The sequence below is a fragment of the Lagenorhynchus albirostris genome, chromosome 13 (genome assembly GCF_949774975.1).
Source record: "Lagenorhynchus albirostris chromosome 13, mLagAlb1.1, whole genome shotgun sequence".
Classification (NCBI taxonomy): domain Eukaryota; kingdom Metazoa; phylum Chordata; class Mammalia; order Artiodactyla; family Delphinidae; genus Lagenorhynchus; species Lagenorhynchus albirostris.
In genome coordinates this window covers 68737923-68756828 of record NC_083107.1, presented here as the reverse complement: position 1 = coordinate 68756828, position 18906 = coordinate 68737923, and the positions used below count along the sequence as shown (strand labels likewise).

General features: G+C 47.9%; 1 protein-coding gene across 1 annotated transcript in view; it reads left to right on the top strand.

Annotated features, from left to right (window-relative positions):
- The first annotated feature begins 3845 nt into the window (after nucleotides 1-3845).
- The window catches only part of DPYSL5 (dihydropyrimidinase like 5), an 88441-nt gene continuing 73380 nt past the window's right edge, over nucleotides 3846-18906 (top strand). Inside the window, exon 1 of the mRNA XM_060168683.1 lies at nucleotides 3846-3974. The gene's annotated coding sequence lies outside the window, so the exon portion shown is untranslated. The remainder of the gene's footprint in view (nucleotides 3975-18906) is intronic.

Below are 18906 nucleotides of genomic sequence, written 5' to 3'. Positions count from 1 at the left end.
TTGATTTCAAAACTAAACTTTGAAATTGAAAAGTAAAAGAGGAAAATAAAAGGTTTCCAAGGCTAGGAGGAACGATTTAAATTTTTGAAGAGCTCATCAGCATTTCAAGGGTAGTGATAAGCCCCTGGAATTTACTTTGCTGATTTCAGCTGAAGCACCGCCACCCCCAGCCTCCCCAGTTCTCCTCTCCTGTGTCTCCGTGTCAGGCTGGGTGGCCACAGCTCTGGGGTCTGAAACTCTCCCAGTCTCATTCCCCTTTGTTCCTGTTTGTGTATCTAATCATCTTCATGCTTCCTCTGTTCTCTCTCTCTCTTTCTCCCTCTCAGTGTCCACTTGTCCATCTTCCTGACTCCTTTTTGGCCCCTGCCCCGTGGCCCTGACCTGAACATAGAGGTTTTTTTTTTTTTTGCGGTACATGGGCCTCTCACTGTTGTGGTCTCTCCTGTTGCGGAGCACAGGCTCCAGACGCGCAGGCTCAGCGGCCATGGCTCACGGGCCCAGCCGCTCCGCGGCGTGTGGGATCTTCCCAGACCGGGGCACGAACCCGTGTCCCCTGCATCGGCAGGCGGACTCAACCACTGCGCCACCAGGGAAGCCCTGAACATAGAGGTTTGACGGCTGGCTCACAATTTTTTTAATGGCTAAGTAGACTTCACAACATGAACTCCAGAGTAGGGTTGTTACGGAGAAGTATGAGGGGGAAAAGAGGTGAAAAGAGAAGGCCAAGTAAGAAATTTAACACAAAGGTCCTCAGGAATGTTGGAGAACACCCCTTCTCAGAGAGCACCTCGAGGAGGAACAGGTTGAAACTGCAGGAGGAATATCTGGGTGCCGATGACTTGGCTTGCCTCCCCTTGAGAGCTGGTCATTCATGGTCACCACAGCCTGTCACCTTCTGGTGGGTTGTAGGGGAGGGCGTGCTGGAGCAGGAAGGGTTCAGCTTTGCATCCGGCAGATGGGGCTGGGAACCATAGTTCTGCTACTTAGAGGGCGTGACTCTCCGGACCTGGATCTCCTCATCTGCAAGAGATGAGCAGTGCTACCTGCCATGTGCAGGGGGAAGGGTCAAATGTGTTTTAAAAACACCTACTACTCTTTCCTCCTACCCCTTTTATGGTAGCCCTTCACTTGCCCATTATTCAGAAGCTTGCTGTTAAGGCAATTTGGAACCTCAAACACATTTTCTCATAAAAACCAGTAGCCCTGAGCTGTGTGAAGCCTGGCCCCAACTCCAGTCTACCTTGCCGTCCTCCTTCTCTTCCCACCACTCCCATTCATGGTCTGGACTTTCAAGCCATGGTGGGATCTTTAGCTGTCTTCCAAACACCCCTCAGCTTCTCTATCCACAAACTTTTACTCCTTCATCCTGGAATCTCAGACCTCTGCTTAGAACCCTTCAGGAAATCAATATCCAAGTGAAATCCAAATTCAATGCCTCCATTCTCTGACGAGCTGTTCAGAACTGATTTTTCTCTTGTCTGAATTGACATTGCACTTCACCTCAGTTGGTCATAGGAGCTTTACAATAAAAGTGACAGCAAACTGCCTTTTGCAGCTGTTATAATGGGAGTGTCATATTCTTATATCCCTCACACTGTTCAACAACTATTGCTGAATAAATGAACAATAATAGCTACATTTGTTGAGTACATGCTATATGTCAGGTAGTGTGCTATGCCTTTTTTTTTTTTTTTGCTATGACTTTTTATATGCATTTCCTCATGTAATTATCTCAGCAAAGTTAAAAGAATATATTATGGTCTCCACGCTCTGTGGGGAGCTAAGGTTCAGATGGACTAAGTAACTTTCCCAAGGTCAAATGTCCAGAAAGATGTGTGACCCCCCCCAAGCCCTGCGTTCCTTCTACTTCCCAAGAGAGAGCCTAAATTAAAAATAAATAAATACAACTAAAATCAACTACCGGGGCTATTTACAACCTCAGGTTTGGGTGCAACTTTCAGCAATGTCCCAAGCCTGAAAATAACCTCCAGGCATTTCTTTTCTGACCAAGGGAGGTAGGCCCAGTAAAGCAAGGAAGCAGGAATCCAAACATGAGGTTCACTAAATGCTGCAGAAAAAGCTTACTGCCACTAGAGGGCTTCCTCTCCCTTTAGGCAAAATGTGCGGCCTGGAACTTTCCAGCAGACCCAGCTGCGGTAAGCCGCCTCTGGGCTCCATTCCACCTCCCTCCAGCTCAACCCATTTTACCTAAATCCCTGGGTCAGCGCAGAAGTTGGCCAGCCTGGGGGAATCCCTACGGCAGTGCCCCAAGCTGGAGCAGTGCGGGAAGGAGGAGCCATGCCCCCCTGGTTTTCACAGGCACATCCCCATGCTCCTCTGGGTTGGGGATGCTTTGAGGTAGTCCCTAGGCTCATTTGGGGGCTCCCTGCATAAGCTTACGATGTGAGAGGGGGCAAAGAAGTAAACCTTCCTCCCAGGAGAAGTGGAGATTCTATGGTGGTAATCCAGAAGTGAGGCCCAAATGCCAGCCTGGCCTGCTCCAGGCCCTGAGCCCACCGCAAAGGAGTACTGAGCAAGTGGCCTAAGGCGACCTCACTTCGGTGGGCTCTGCGGGGGCCCGGGGCCCGGGTAGATTTTGCTGAGCTGGGGAGGAGGGACCCTCCAGAGTAGTGAAGCATCGTTTTGTTTGAATATATCCTGCAGACAGAAACATCTCTCAGGGCCATGGTTGTGCGGCTACAGCCAGGGAACTCCCTCCTCTTCACCCCTTCCCAGGAGCCCGGCAGGGGAGGGGCTTCTACAGCAGCCCCTTGGGGTTCCCCAGGGACCCCGGTGTGGGGTTGGAGTGAGGACTCAATGCTGCATTTTAACACCGTATCAATAGCAACGCTTTTGGAGTGACAATAAGTGAAAAGAGGCAAATTACTAAACCATATCTAAGCTATTATTACAACTACTGAAATAACAGATAAACGGTGAAGGACTGAGAGGGAATCAGGGAGGTTGTAAAGGCATGGTGATCCTCTCTCTTTTTTAGACTTGTTGATTTTGTTAAATTCTGTGTGTATTCAAAACGTGAAGAAAAAAGGTGACGCTAATGTAAATTGAATTATAAAACACTTACAGAGTCTTCACCACGCCCTGAAAGGAGGTGTCAGAAATAGGACAGGCAGCTAGACCTGAGAGCTCTGGATGGAGAAGCGCTGGCCGAGATTATGAACTCCGGGTTCCAGGCCCCAGAGGGTGCAGATGCGAACTTAGGCGGCCCCGAGTGGCCGTCCACGTTGTACGTGAGAACATTTTCTTACAACTACACCCCCGCCCTCTCCACCCTGCAATTCAGCCGGGCGCCCATTTCGAAGGCGTCGGACTGGGTCTTGGCGGGAACCAGGCGGCCTTAGCCCGGCCTGCAGGGAAGGGGAAGCCCGGCAGCAGCCCGGGAGAGGCGACTGGGGCATTGTTTCAGCCCCTCGGGTGGGGTCCTGCAGGGGGAGGGGAGGCGGTAGCCGTCCCAGGGGACCCGTGCATCAGCGCGTCCAAGCGCCCGGGCTTTGTGAAGTGTCTTGAGTCACCATGGAAATCCAAAGGAACGCGGAGAAGGGCGCCAGGAGGTCGGCGGGTTCTCCGGCTGCGTCCTCCGTCCCCTCTCGGACCCTGGCCCTGCGGCAGGGCCTGTCGGGAGTTGTAGTCCCAAAGCGGCAGCCGCGAGAGGCGCCGAGGATGCCAGGCGCCGCCGGTCCCCGCCTCTCCCTAACCTGCTAGCGAGAGGTGGGGAGCTCTGGGGAGGAGCCGTCGCTTCAGTGATTGGCCGAGGACGCCTCCAGCCTCCACCCAAGACCCCTCCCCTGCTCGCGGCTTCTGACTCCAGCGCCCGGCGCGCCAAGGCGGCGATCGAGCGAGCGAGCGAGCGTGCAGCCGCCGCCGCCCCGAGCACCCGCAGCTCCGGCGCCGCGGCGAGACCGGAGGAGAACCCACCGACCGACGGACCCTCGCAGCCGCGGCATCCCGGAGGAGTGGGTGATGGCGGGGTGGGCGGTGGGCTTATTCTCCCCGGGCTGGGACATCCATCTCACACAGTCTCTGTTTCTCTGGGAGGCGCACAATAGGGCCGGGGGCCGGGTGCGCCTAGGGGCCCGGCTGCGGGGGACGCGGCGGGAAGTGTGGTTTGGGAATGGCGGCAGCCTTCCCGGGCTAAACTGGGGCCCGAATCGGTTCCTCTTTGTAAGCCCACAGAGCTCCCAGAGCGCCGAGCGGTGCCTTGCTCATAGTAGGCGTTTAATAGGTGCTCGTGGGATTGCAAAGAACTGGGGTGAGGAGGCAGCTTGGTTGAAGGGGGTTCACTCCTAGCACACAGTAGACGCCCAGCCTCAGTCGTCGAGGCGCAGTGAATAGCTGGAAGGCTGGGTGGGGGCTTGCTGGCCGTGGGCCCGTCCGGCCCCAGTCTTAGATCGGCGCCGTCCTCTGCCCCCACCCCCATCCGCAGACACCCTCTGTCCCTCTCCCCTCCGGGTTGGGGTTTGCCCAGCCTGAACCGGACCCGGCGGCCCGTCCACCCGTCCGGCTAACGGAGCGGACGCCTGAGGACGATTCGCCAGCCGCCTCCGAGGCACCTGTCTGAACGACAAAGGCCGCTTTTTTGCGGCCCGGCCCTCTCGGCGGGCGCCAAGCTGGGTCCCTTCGCTTGAGCCCAGCGCGGGAGCCCTTCTGGCTGCATCGATCTTGGCGAGCGAGAGACGTCGACGCCCCAGGCCCGGGGAGGAGGCAGGAGTCCGAGCTGGAGAGAAGCTGGGATGGAGAGAGGCGGAGGAGAGGCCTGCGTTCGAGCATAGATGGGGGAAATGGGAGATAGGGAAGCTGGGTGGGGACAGGTGACTGGATCTGGGAAGAGGGGTAAACTGGAGACTAGGGTTTGAGGAGGAAAGAGAAGGGTCTGAGGAGGGAGGGACGGAGCTTGGAGCAGGTGGCGCGAGGCGAGGCTGGGGCTGACGAAGAATGTGGAGGGGAGGAGGGATGCTGGAGGGTGGAGACTGCCTGGGTTTGAGGCGGGTAGACGCTGGGGAGGAGGAGACCAGCGCGGTGAGGAGGAGGGGTCTCCCTGGGGAGGGACGTCTCCGGTGAAGGGAGGGGCAGGCAGCTGGGGTCGCGGGTCTCGGGCCTGAAGACCCTCAGCTCTGGCGATGGGCCTGGCTGTCCTGTGGCTGGCTGGGCGTGGCTCTTGCACCGGGCGACGGACCCAGGATGGCGGATCCGGGACCGAACTGGCTGTCCCCGCGAGGAGCTTTGTCTCCCGGCTTGACACCAGCCCGTAGGGACTCGTTTAGGGTTTTGAGATAATCCGCAGCGCCGCAGGCACACCCTTTTCTTCGCAGAGCTGAAAGGCTTGGTCCAGTGACAGATGCTGCCAGGGAGGCGGAATGAGGACGCCTCCCGCCCGACAGACCCGGAGAACAATAGCCGACACTGGTATCCGCCCGACAGCGAACTAGGGCCGCCCCCCCACCCCAGAAATGAAGTGCGCACTTTTCTGGTGCAGAAAATGCTCCCGGAGAAATCACAGGGCACGTGCTCGTCTCTTGGGGTTTGTGTTGGGGAACCGAGCCCCGCCGTTAATTCCCTGGTGTGAGTCGCGCGTCCCCCTAGACTGTGGCACCGGCAGACAGACGCCGCCCCTGGGTTTGGTACCTTCTGGCTGCGGCACCGCCCCCTGCCCCTTGCTGTTGACCAACCACCAAGACGGTCTGGGGCGACCTGTGGAGGTTGCCTCGGTACTGAGCGGGCTCCCTGAGTAGCCGGCTTTGTCTGGCGAGGCGGCCCACCTCGAAGGTCTGCTGTGTGTTCCTAGAGGGAGTAGTTAGGGCCGGTGCGGACTGTGGTAAAATGGGGAGAAGCTGTCGTGGAGATTACCCGCCACGGGTGCCACTCCTGGCCTTAGAGCCGGCAGCCAGGGGACCAGTGCTTCCCTTTGCCAGTGACCACACCCAAGCCAGCTTATCCATCCTGCAGTTTTCGCTGGTATTGTCTGATGACCTAAGACAGGGATGGCTTTATGATAAGAGGCATCTCCTTGCCCATGGGAAAGCAGATGGACAGAAATGCAAACACAAAAGGGTTCAACAGAGCTTTCCATGCACTCATAGTCTTGCTTGCTGTCTAAGCATCTTTCACGCCGCGCGCAGCGTCTTGACATGTGAAATGACAGCCAGAAAGTAGCATTCTGTTTGATAGGTTTTCTTTGATGATTGTTTAGCTGATATTAAAGGTGACTCTTTAGCATAGATTTATACTTTTAAATGGTCATTCATTTAAAAAAAAGAAAAACAAAAAAAAGCAAGGCAGAAGCATTTTTGTTCCAGGAGTGGAGGAAGCTTGGCTAAATGACAGTCAGAGCATCATAGGACAAATCGGTGTGACATATTTGGCATGAAGTTGACCAATGAGCCTTTCGGCTCTCTTAGCCTAGCCTTGAAACCTCTAGGTTTTACTCAGCTTGATGCATAAGGTGAGGGACTGTGATGTGACTGTTGGCTCTTGCCCAAAACGTATGGTTGCTGCCAACGTGAGGTCCTCCTATCTGGGCTGTACCCAGTGGCAGCAGCAGTAGGCTATATCCTGCTGCTTTTAAAGGATGGTGCTTTGAGGAGGTGCCTCTCAGAATTTACAAAGGACTAGCTGGAATGTTGTTCATTGGATGTGTTCAATTAAATTAATAGACCTATCTATCTCCAGAGTGAGTGAAAACCAGGAATCTCAGTATTAGAACACCCAAAATCTGATGCTGAAAGTTTTTTCTTATGAAAAAGCTCAAATGGGAAGTGTGTTTTCATGTCATTTCCCAAAGGAAAAGTTTCAGGAGGGAATGTTTTGTTGGTTTATTCTTCTTGAAGGAACTTATGGATTTAAGGGTGTAATCCTGTGAAAGCACTGTGTGAATATCCAACCCAATTTTTTCCCCATGGGGAGTCAGTTCATAGATGAGGGATGCCAGTATGACCAGCCCATTTCTATGGGGAAGATAGAGGGAAGTCAGCACGCCCCCCTCCCACCTCCTGTGAAAATGCCTGGGAGACAGAGGGGAGAGACCAGTGGCTCCAGAGAAGGACTTTATGTACCCAGAATTCCAGGGTGCCCTTGGGGAGCTCAGCTAGGTAGAGAAAAGATGTTCATGGGACATGAACACCTGGCTGTTTTCAGCATAGCCTCTCCAAGATGTAGATGTAAGCCAGAGTGGTTTCAGTATTCTCAATGCACTGCACGTTTCCACCTCTGGAAACAGTTACTCAGGCAACTCTGCACAACTGGCCAAAATCTGGTTTGAAGACTTGGTTTGGCTTCATCTGTGGTACCTCCACCTCTCCTTGTCCTGCCATGGATATCTAAGAATTCTCCCTCCTTAATAATAATAGCTCCTCTGACACAGAATTCAGCTCCAGGGAACTGTAGGCCAAAGGCCATCACAACTGTGGACAAATCTCTGGGGTAAATTAGGATTTAGATAAATATTGAGAGCCAGAGAAGTTGGTATTATTAGAAAAGAGTATGTAAGTTATCCTTCTGGTGTCAAAACTAAACAAATTCTGATAGAATCTGATCCTGTTCATACATTTTTGTTTTCTGAGCTATAAGAAAATTTTTTCAGAAAAGTCTTCTAAGACTTAGTTGACAGGAGCTTATAGAAGAATAATAATATAGGAAATCTTTGTCAGTGTGAGAACCTGTAGGGAGAAGTTGGTATAAAATAAAGTCAAATGAGAATAACAAGAAGGTGTTTGATTTTCTTGCACTGCTAGTGAATAAATAAGACGTAATTTCAAGATCACTTTGTCTTAAATTTTTTATATGAAGATGAAAGGTTCAAATACTGTGGTATGAATCTTTAATGAACTTTGATATATATGTATAAAAGCAGACTCATTATATACTTTAACAAAAAAAATTTGTGAAAGAATATTGTATATGGTTTGTTCTGTTTCAATCTTCGAAATTTCTTCCATTTAAAATAAATGGACTTAACCATAGCATCCCCTGACCCTCCCATACCCTCTCATCAATCACAGCCCAGTTTTGTGCTCGTTCCCTTGTCTCCTCCCACCTCGACTCCCTCCTCACAATCCAGACTCAGAGACAATGTACACAGGAGGGAGAGCCTTGGTCTGAGCCAGGAAGCCTGGGGTCAAATCCGAGCCCTGCCACTTTCTGTCCGTCTCTCCTTAGATGAGTTATTTTTCTCTCAGGGACTCAGTTTCTTCTTCTGTACAATGAGGTTTATATGAGTTAATATATGTATAGCACTGAGACCAGAGTCTGGCACCTAGTAAGTGCTCGATACATGTTAGTTAGCACCATCAGCACCATCGTCATACCCTTACCCCAGAATGTGTGCCCATAAAAACATTTTGATTCCCCATTTAATCTTTCATCCGGGGCAAGCCGGTGCGGATATCACCAGGGTCTGGAGCAAGCTGCTGTAGGGATCGATAGTGGGAACAGAAAGAATGATTAGGACACCTTTCTGAAGCTCCCACCCTCATAAATAGTAGGAATAGCTCTGTGCTGAGTCTGAGCCTCTTTAAACACAGCTGTTTTGAGCAGCTGAGAAATTGCAGAGTTAAGAATGTTCCAGAAGTGCTCTGACCCCAGCTTTGCCAAATTGTCCCTGTGTATAGAGTTGGCCTGGCAACTCACCCTGCTCCTACACCATCTAAAGGACAATCAGGCATCCATAACTGGTGAGATGCTGTTGTTCCGAGGATGTTCTGTTCTTGGTGTGGGAAAGAGCGATCATGTTTGGTTGGTGGCAAGTTGTTGGGAATAAAAATTGTTGAGTTTGTTTCTTAGCTCAAGTTTTCCAGCTAAGAAATAAATTTGGCAGCACAGAATTACTTATTTAACAAACATTTTCAAAACACTTAACTCTGTGAGGGGTTGTTCTAGTTCCTGTGAGTTAAGTACGGTACTGTCATTATTCCCACTTTACAGATGAAGCAACGGAGGTACAGAAACCAGCCAGCTAGAGAAGTGGCAGAGCCAAGCTTCGAACCCAAAGGGCCTGCTCAGAGTCTGTATAAGTCGAGGTTCTCCAGAGAAACAGAACCAATAAGGATTGGCTTATGTGGCTGTGGGGGCTGGCGAGTCTGATGTGTGTAGGGCAGGCCAGAGGGCTGGAAGCTTTCATGTGGGAGCTGAGGTTACGTGGGCCCCATAATGGTTAGTCTTACGGCAGAATTTCTTCTTCCTCTGGGAAACCTTAGTTTTTCTCTTAAGGTCTTTCAACTGATTGTATGAGGCCCACCCACATTATTGGGGAAAATCTTAAAGTCAACTGACTGTGGATGTTAACCACATCTATAAAATACCTTCCCAGCAACACGTATAGATGTGTGTTTGATTGAAAAACTGACTACTAAAACCTAGCCAAGTTGACACAAAAAACTATCACAGGGTCCGTGGTTTTTTTTTTTTTAATTAATTAATTTATTTATTTTTGGCTGTGTTGGGTCTTCGTTTCTGCGCGAGGGCTTTCTCTAGTTGTGGCAAGTGGGGGCCACTCTTCATCGCGGTGCGCGGGCCTCTCACTGTCGCGGCCTCTCTTGCTGCGGAGCACAGGCTCCAGACGCGCAGGCTCAGTAGTTGTGGCTCATGGGCCCAGTTGCTGCACGGCATGTGGGATCTTCCCGGACTAGGGCTCGAACCCGTGTCCGCTGCATTGGCAGGCAGACTCTCAACCACTGCGCCACCAGGGAAGCCCCAGGTCCGTGCTTTTAAACACTACCCCAGGATCAGAAGCTTACTTGTTGGATATAAGATTTACAATAAACTAAAGAATTTAGCAATGGGCTATTTATCCCACTGCAAAATGGTGGGCCTTACCTTGTTGAAAATAGAATTTGGACCTCTTTTTTCATCCATGTAGCTTCTAGCACAAAATAATGCTCAGAGCAAGCATTCAGTAGATCATATTGAAAGAATGACCAACCGAAAGATTGAGATGATACTTTACAGAATTTTCCAGCCACTGAGACCTCTAACTCCCCAGTTAAATTTAAAATCATTTGGCCCAAGTGAGGTTGAGGTTTTATGAATGACTAGACTCTCTTGAATCAAAACAAGCGAGGTACTTCCCTGGTGGCCCAGTGGGTAAGACTCCACGCCTCCACGGCAGGGGGCACATGTTCGATCCCTGGTCAGGAACTAAGATCCTGTGTGCCGTTCAGTGCAGCCAAAAAAAAAAAAAAAAAGACAGGAGAATATCTGCATTCTGAATTGACCTCCCCACCTCCCAACATCTACCCATTTTCATTGGCTTTAGCAAAGATTTTTGGACCTGTCACTGCCTCAACTCCTTGTGAATGTGTCCTGTACACAGTAGCAGTGCCCAGGACTCAGTCACACCATATTTGTGTCCCTTTGTTGTCCACTGACAAGCATTCCCTTTGTTGATTTCAAATCCGCCATGGGCTCCCTCTAATATCTCAGGCCTTTGGTCTTTATTCTCCCTGCTTTTGTCTGGTCCTGTCCTTCCCTTTGTCCTTCCGCAGAGCATGACCACTATTTATGGAGAAGTCGCCTCCTTTCCCATTTTTAGCGCTTCAACCAGATTTTCGTCTTTGTAGATCAATATATTCATTCTGTTATAAAATTCAAATGTAGGGCTTCCCTGGTGGCGTAGTGGTTGAGAGTCCGCCTGCCGATGCAGAGGACACGGGTTCGTGCCCCGGTCCGGGAAGATCCCACATGCCGCAGAGCGGCTGGGCCCGTGAGCCATGGCCGCTGAGCCTGCGCGTCCGGAGCCTGTGCTCCGCAACGGGAGAGGCTCCAACAGTGAGAGGCCCGCATACCGCAAAAAAAAAAAAAAAAAAAATTCAAATGTAGCTCCCAAGTTTTTCATTTAATGCCTTTTTGTTCCTGTTTCCAACAGACATGAAACTCAACTTTAAGAAAGTTACTCGGAATGTTTTAAGTTTGGCATACTGCCAAATATTTGGGCCACACACATACATAAAACAGTAACATTGGGGATTGAGAGTGTATTTTAAAAATATTTTTATTTTATAAACTTTTTAGTAAAGTATAACACATACAGAAAAGTATACAAATCGTAAGTGTATAGCTTACTGAATTTTCACAAACTAAACATGGCCATGTCATCAGCACCTGATGAAGAAACAGCTTACCAGTGCATATCCCAAAACCCCCCTTAAGTCCCCTCCCAGTCACTGCTCTTCCTCCAAGTTCTCTGACCCCTATCAGCATAGATCAGCTTTGCCTATTTTTGAACTTTTTATAGATGGAATCATATAGTGGGTACTCTTTCAAAAAGGGGCTTCTTTTGCTCAGTGTTACGTTTGTTGCATTTTATATGCTCATTTTCATTGCTATATAGCATTCCATTGTCTAAATGTACCACAATTTATTTATCCATTGTGTTGTTAATGGGTATTTGGCTAGTTTCTAGTTTGGTGCTCTCATGAATAGTGCTGTTGTGACCATTCTAGTACCTGTCTTTTGTGAACAAATGTGTGTTTCTCTTGGGTATATAGTTAGGAGTAGAATTCAGGTCAAGGATATGCATATGTTGTGTTTTAGTAGACCACACCGAATAGTAAGATTAATGGTGAAATTTTTTTTAAAAAAGTCAATCCCAAGGCATGCAACGCTGTGATTAAACTGTTTTTAGAAGCCCTAAATGCTGGCATAATTTAGTGGCTTGATCAGAGGTTGGTTTTCAACTCTTATTCTTCAGCAAAAAAATTAGAACTTTAGCTGTGTCTGACTGTTCTACAGTAGCTGAAGTGAACATTTCTAAACTAAAGACCAAGGATGTGCTTCAGCCTTGGTCTTGCTACAGCAATTTCCTTACTCCTGTTTCTTAAGGAAAAGCTGAGAATCAGATTATAATTGCAACATGGGTCCAGAGATCATTCCAGAGATGTCCTGTCAGCCTTGAACAAGATTAACAAGTGAGATTTATTCGGTTAACTATTTTGGATTTCTTGTATTGAGTCAAATAGCAGTTGTGAATTGTGTGATTTCTGTGGCTTAAAAAACGCCTCAAAAGTGTCAGCTTGTAGGGCTTCCCTGGTGGCGCAGTGGTTGAGAGTCCGCCGCCGATGCAGGGGACACAGGTTCGTGCCCCGGTCCAGGAAGATCCCACATGCTGCGGAGCAGCTGGGCCCATGAGCCATGGCCGCTGAACCTGCGCATCCAGAGCCTGTGCTCCGCAACGGGAGAGGCCACAGCAGTGAGAGGCCTGCGTACCCCCCACCCCCCCAAAAAAAGTGTCAGCTTGTAATTGCAAAGTTCATATTTCTTATTTGGGAATTAGAAGTATAGCATCTCATTTTTTGTGGGTTTTTCTAAAAAGACTTAGAACGCACATGTTATGGGGGGTGTTAATCTTATTTATTTATTTTCTTTTTTTTCTCTTTTTGTAATTGAAGTAGAGTTGATTTACAATGTTGTGTTAGTTTCAGGTGTACAGCAAACTGATTCATATATATATATGTATACACACACACACACACATATATTCTTTTTTCAAATTCTTTCCCTGGGACTTCTCTGGTGGTCCAGTGGTTGAGACTCTGCGCTTCCACTGCAGGGGGTGTGGGTTCCATACCTGATCAGGGAGCTAAGATCCCACATGCCACGTGGTACGGTGCCCGCCCACCCCACCCCCCAAAAAAAACCAACCAGATTCTTTCCCCTTATAGGTTATTATAAAATATTGAGTATAGTTCCCATTACAATGTGATTATAACAGAAAAACCCCTGCAACTACTGAAAAACGATAAAGATGAGGCACAAAGATATGAGCAGTAGCCTCTAACCAGATTGTGGATATGGGCAAACCCATCTCCTCTCCACAGCTGGTCTTCACTGTTGGCCCAGGAGAGACGGCAGCGATAAGTTTGGCCAGTATAGATCAAGAGCAGCGATGTAGGTACCATTATAGGATGATGGTAATGAAACCTTTGCCACCAAAGGAGCATAACAAGGCAGTCATGAATTCCTAACTTGGCTGGGTTTTGCTTATGAGACCCATTCACAGCCCAAGTTGTTCCTGATAAAGAATATTTTCCTGTCATGTGGCCTTTCATGTTTGGTATTGGTCCTCATGTAACCAAGTGAGTGAGATCAGATTTATCAGTGCTTTAAAACCTAGATTTACTGCTTGAACTCTGAGTCCCTTAAGCACTTAGATATTTCATAGCTCTTTTAATATAGGATTTAATTTTGTTCTTTAAAATGTATATTCCAATATTTAATCAATTATAAAACCACTTTAGACCATTTTGCTAATACAGCTAGTGTAATGTTTGCGTTTCATCAAATCCTTGTCCCTATACTCAATGTAATTTTTACAGAGGTGGAACCACAACATGGATACTATTTTGTATTTTGTTCTGTCATTAGAAAAAAACTTTTCTATGTCTCTACCTAATTTAGAAATGTAAACTTGTAATTGACTGCCTATCATTTCATTGGAATGTACTATATTTAAACATTTACTTACTGATGAACATTTAGATTATGTTCGATTTTTATATTTTTATTTATTTATTTATTTATTTATTTTGCGGTACGCGGGCCTCTCGCTGTCGTGGCCTCTCCCGTTGTGGAGCACAGGTTCCAGACGCGCAGGCTCAGCGGCCACGGCTCACGGGCCCAGCCGCTCCGCGGCATGTGGGATCTTCCCGGACCGGGGCACGAACCCGTGTCCCCTGCATCGGCAGGCGGACTCTCAACCACTGCGCCACCAGGGGAGCCTTATTTTTTAATAAATTTATTTATTTATTTATGGCTGCGTTGGGTCTTTGCTGCTGTGCGCGGGCTTTCTCTAGTTGCCGAGAGCAGGGGCTACTCTTCGCTGTGGTGCGCGAGCTTCTCAAGGCAGTGGCTTCTCTTGTTGCGGAGCACGGGCTGTAGGCACGTGGACTTCAGTGGTTGTGGCACGTGGGCTCTAGAGCACAGGCTCAGTAGTTGTGGTGCACAGGCTTAGTTGCTCCACGGCATGTGGGATCTTCCTGGATCAGGGCTCGAACCTGTATCCCCTGCATTGGCAGGCAGATTCCCAACCACTGCGCCACCAGGGAAGTCCCCGATTTTTAAAATTTTAGATAGTGTTTACATCTTTGTGAAAATCACACACATGATTTTATTACCCAGCTGATAATATGTTTTTGAAAATTGAGATTCCCTTAAAAAAAGCTTTTGGTGTGGGGGATGCAGTTTTACTCATAATACCTGATAGCTCTCACGTAAGGAGAAATGCTTAAATGTGTGTTAATTCCTTGAAATGCATAATACGTGTCACAAAGTTCCCTGATCAGAGAATGCCTTCTAATCAGTCTTAGCTGGCAAGTTGTTTATCAAAGAACTTGTGTAAATGTAGGAATAAAATTGTCTGAGATAATGAATCATTTTACAAACAGGACATGTAATAATAATTTGGAGCACAAAGGACTCCAAGCTAAGGCAATTTTACCAATAAATTTTGTAAAATTGTGTTGTCTCAATAGCAGGTAGCACCAAAAGTTGGCCATAGTGAAAAAAATGAAAGTTGCAAAGAGATGAAACAGTTATGAGAAGCATCCAATACTTAGTTAAATTCTAAATATCTGCCAGTAGAATGCCAATAGCCAGGACCAGAAATGGCTGTTGGAGCAGCCTAGCAAGTGGGAGAGGTTTGCTAACCATCCAGTAACTGGACTTAAGTTGCACTGAGCTGTTATTCGAGATGGGCTCAAACCTCCTCTCACATATTTCCTGAGTGCCTGCAAGGAGCAGTGTAATTTCCAGGAAGGAGCTTGCACGTGGGAGAGAGATGGGGTTTGAATCCTGACTCTGCTACTTTCTAGACGTGAGAGATCTTGGACAAAGTCACCTAATCTTCCCAAGCCTCGGTTTCCTTGTGATTTAAAGGGTTGTTAATATCTTTCTCATAGGTTTATAAGGAGGACTCAAGGGAAAACATGCAGGGAGCCTGGTGGGTACGTCGTAAGCACTCAGTAAGTGGAGCTAATGGTATTCTCTAGGTGCTAAAGTTAGGTGCTTTGAGCTACATGAAGGTATAGAACAGTATTTGTCAAAGTACATGATTGTCAAATGAACAGGCTGGACAATAGGATAGCTGGTGCAGAGGGAATAGAGAGCACCTGAGAAGTTCAGTCACAATGGTTCAGGTCCCTCCTCTGTACAGTGAGGAGATGGAGACTAGATTCTATCGGCAGCTCTGATCTGTGACAGCCGTGCTATGTTGCTGCTGAGACTGTCACAATTCCTTCCCAGCTCAAACCAGCAGACCTGCAGTTTGGCACCATCTATCAAAACGAAAAGTGCACACACCCTTTAACCGAGCAGTACCACTTCTGGGAATTTATCCTAAAGATGTACAAGTATATGTGCACGACGAAAAATAGGAAGGGATATTATTGCAGCATTATTTGTACGAGCAAAAAAATTAGACCCAACCTAAATTCTCAGCATTGGTGAGCTAGTTAAATACATTATGATCCATCCTTACAAAGAAATATTATGTAGCCATTTGAAAAAAATAAGGCAGATAATTTCTGATCTGATAAAGAACAACATCCAGTATATATCAGTGAATAGAAAGGAAAGCAGGCAGACCAATATTTAATGCATGTTTGCCATTTATGTGATATAAAATATATACATATATGCTTAAATATGCACAGACTCTCCTTGGAAAGAAACACAAGAAAATCCATGATGGTGCTTGTCTCTGGAGGAGGGGACTGGGGAACATTTCACTATTGCTATAGTTTTAAATGTTTATCATGTGTATATTTTACCCGTATAAACAATAACAATAACTTGGCAGCCCTGGTTGGTTCTGGCTCACCTCTCAGAGACTCGAGAAAACTGGAGAAGGGTAGAATTCTGGGCCTCATGCTCAGGACTTATGTTCTCATATGGACTCCCAGGTGGAGGACCCCTAAATAAGCCTGCAGAGTAGGGCTTTCAAGCCTACTGAAGAGACAGAATGTGTAGCACGTTCAAAAAAAGAAAGGCTTTGGGGCCAGGAAGTGAGGATGGCGTACTACTGCTGATTCGCAAATAGCATTTCTGATATTTTCCCTCGTATTTATTTTTATTCAGGGAAATTTGATTTAAATCTTAGGATGCAGAAGATAAGAAGCATTAATGAGGCATCATGAACCTCCCACAGCGCTGCGTGCATGTGCTCATTCCTTCATCCCTTCCTTCAAAGAATAGGTGCTTACTGAACACCTACAGTGGGCCAGGGGTCAACATAGGATATTGGGGCTAAAAAAAACCTTAGACAACATTTAATCATTTCACAGAGGAGGAACCTCTGGGGCAATTTAACTTCCAGTGAGCTGTACCAGTGCAGGCAGTTTCTGGTAATTGCCCTTTCTGGTCTCCAATGACAGGTTAAGAGACCTCTGGATCCTCCTGGAGAATCAGTTCCCTCATGTAGAGTAGAGTGTTGGTTCCATTCTGTTTTGCATTCTGGTTACTTTTGGGGCATGTTTTCTCTGTAAGGGCTGTGAAGGCAAACTCCTGGGTTCATACCTTTGTGTGATCTCTTCCTGTGACTTGCTTTTAACCAATAGAAGATGACAAAGATGATGGGGATGTCATTCCCATGACTGTTATGTGATGTAAGACCCCGTCGTCTTGCTAGCAAACTTGCTCTAGACGCGCAGTTTGATGAGCAAGTGGCTGTGCTGGGAAAGCCCACTTGGCAGGAGATTGGGTGGCCTCTAGGAGCTGGGTGGCCTCTAGCTAGAAGCCTATGACCATAAGGAAATGAATTCTGTCAACAACCTGAGTGAGCTTGGAAGTGGGTTCTTCCCAGTCAGACCTCCAGATGAGAACACAGCCTGTCCAACACCTTGACTGCAGCCTGTGAAGCTCTAAAGCAGAGAACTTAGGGCTCCTGGCCCACAGAAAGGGAGGTAATGAAGATGCGTTGTTTTAAGCCACTGTTTGTGGTAATTTGTTAAACAGCATAGAAAACGAATTCACATCTCTCCTGCATCACTGTTTCTAGTCCATGTTTTCTTCACCCGTTTTACCCCGTGAACCCACTGCTTCATTTGTTTATCATTCTCTTTCTGAGTCTTTGCTCGCCCTCCCCCCGCCCCCCGACTCCTGACTTCTGGGAGATAGAGGTGGACAGCAGCTGTGCTCTGACCCTGACAGGGCTGATGGAAGTCATCAGGCTAGTGGGCACTTCTGGCCCCTGTGGTGGAGGTCCAGCAGAGTTGGGGAGGGCGTTTTGCCCAAGTTGGTGGGGAGGGGGGACTGGGATAGAGCTCTGCCTAGGAATGTACTAGAAAGCAGTCGTGGAGGTGGTCAACACTCCATTTTGTGGCCCTTTTCAATGTATGTAACCTATTCCAGAAGTTGTTTCAGCCTGTCCTCCATTGTTTTTGTTGTGTTTTGTTTTGGTGGTGGAGAGGGTGCTTGTTGAGGGCATTCTCCCATTTTAGTCCCTTTTTTTGGACCATACCCTGGAACATCTGGCACATCCACTCTGACCTGTTTCTCGACTTACGGGTCAGGCTGAAGTGTCCATTCTTTCCTATTACTGCTTCTTAAAGCTGGCCCTGCAGGCTTAGCTTGAAGCACCTGATGCAAGTTTGAAATAGCTTTGAAGCCTTTTTAACAGCATTATTGAGATGCAATGTAAATACCATAAAGTTCACCCATGTAGTGTGTACAATTCAATGATTTCACCATTCTCTAATTTTTGAACATTTCCATCATCCAAAAAGAAACGCTTTGCCCCTAAATCACTTCCCATTCCCCTCCCTGACCCCAGCTCCTGGCAACCACTAAATCTACCTTCTATCTCTATAGCTTTGCCTATTCTGGACATTTCATATAAATGGAATCAAATGTGGCCTTTTGTGACTGTTTTTTGTTTTGTTTTGTTTTGTTTTTTAATTTTATTTACTTATCTATTTATTGGCTGCGACGGGTCTTCCTTGTTGCGCGCGGGCTTTCTCTAGTCGCAGCGAGCGGGGGCTACTCTTCGTTGCGGTGTGCGGGCTTCTCATTGCGGTGGCTTCTCTTGTTGCGGAGCATGGGCTCTAGGCACACAGGCTTCAGTAGTTGTGATTCACAGGCTCTAGAGCACAGGCTCAGTAGTTGTGGTGCACGGGCTTAGTTGTTCCGCGGTATGTGGGATCTTCCCGGACCAGGGCTCGAACCCGTGTCTCCTGCATTGGCAGGTGGATTTTTAACCACTGTGCCAACAGAGAAGCCCCTTTTGTGACTGTTGAAGCTTCATTTTTTTTAATCTTAAAAAAATAGGGGCTTCCCTGGTGGCGCAGTGATTGAGAGTCCGCCTGCCGACGCAGGGGACACGGGTTTGTGGCCCGGTCCGGGAAGATCCCACATGCCATGGAGCGGCTGGTCCCGTGAGCCATGACCGCTGAGCCTGCGCGTCCGGAGCCTGTGCTCCGCAACGGGAGAGGCCACAACAGTGAGAGGCCCGCGTACCGCAAAAAAAAAATAATAATAATGCAGCAACTTCCCTGGCGGGACCAGTGGTTAATACTCCACCCTTCCAGTGCAGGGGACGCAGGTTCGATCCCTGGTCAGGGAACTAAGATCCCACATGCGTGACCAAAATTTTTTTTTAAAAATATGCAATATCTGCACCCTAGTCCACAATCTACCCTTTTTTGTTTTGATATAAAGTAAAGAAATATATATTTGGTCATCATTCCCAATTCCTGGCACAGAGCTCATAAAACTCTTAATTTTCTGAGTGATTGGTGTGAGAGGAGTGTCTTCTTATTCATAATAAGCCCCTTTCCACCTTCCCTGAGTTTATGCTAAAAAGGTGACTCTGAAGATGGAGCTGGTTGTCAAGGGAACCAACTAGGTGATGGAGGTTTGGAACTTTCAGCCCCACCCCTCACCCCTCACCCCACCTCCAGCGAG